The following is a 1,113-nucleotide window of genomic DNA, read 5'->3' on the forward strand; positions in this document are numbered from 1 at the left end:
CAGACAGGTTTTTTTTTTTTTTTTTTTTTTTTTTTTGTAGAGTGGCTCTGTGTATTCCTTCCACCTTCTTTTGATGCTTTCTGTACCATTCAATAATTTCCCCAGAGAATCCTTCAAAATTGTAAGTTGAGGCTTGAATTTTTTCTTCATTTCCCTTAACTTGAAAAACACTAAGCATGTTCTTCCCTTTTGGTTTTCTAACTTCAGTTCTTTGCACATTTCTTTACAATATTTGACTTTGTCTTCTCGAGCTGACCTTTGAAACTTCTTCTTCAGCTCTTTTTTTTTTTTTAAGTTTTTATTGTGAGTTTTTATTTTATTGTAAAGTTTTTATTGTGAAAAGTTTACAGGGCAGATCATCAGTTTTACATTCAACAAATCATATACCTTGTTTCATTATAATAATTATAATCCCCTCCATGTACCATCAGATAACAGTATTTCTCTCTATTCACTTTAGCTCTTTTTTTAAATAATACTTTACACCTTATATAATAATTTACACCACTAAAGAGCACCTTCTTCAAGTTTGCCTCCTGGCCACCAGCCACCAGTCCCTCTCTTCCCATGAATCTAGAGTCCTCAGCTGCTCCCTCTCCCCATGTTCCCATCTCTGCCTCCATCTCTGGTGTTACTGCTTCTCTGGATAAGATCCGGCATTCTGCTTGTTCTCTTCTCCCTGGATGGTCCTAGGGTCCTTTGTTTGTGGACTGTAAAATTAACTACTCCTCTGTTTTTGTTACAAAACGTCTACCTTTACAATGTTGGCAATTGCAATTAGTCATGATAACTATTATTCACTATTGAATCATATGACTCTTAAACCCATCTCTTTTAACCAAACCCATCTAGACAATATGAAAACTATTCAGTGGAGACTCTTTCTCCCCCCACTACACTTAAACTAAAGTCCCTCTTGAAAGCTTGTAAGCCAGTCACTTCATGCCTCATTTTAGGTAGCCAATATCTAAGTTGCCTGTCCCTATCTACCCTGTGTACAGAGGGGATAGCATTGATACTCGATGTGAAGACTCCGTCCCTCTCTGTTGGTACTTAGAGTTACTACCTACACGAGTATAGCTCAAGTTCATCAAATTGTAGCAATTTACCCTT

This window comes from Chrysochloris asiatica, unplaced genomic scaffold (genome assembly GCF_000296735.1).
Source record: "Chrysochloris asiatica unplaced genomic scaffold, ChrAsi1.0 scaffold00020, whole genome shotgun sequence".
NCBI lineage: Eukaryota > Metazoa > Chordata > Mammalia > Afrosoricida > Chrysochloridae > Chrysochloris > Chrysochloris asiatica.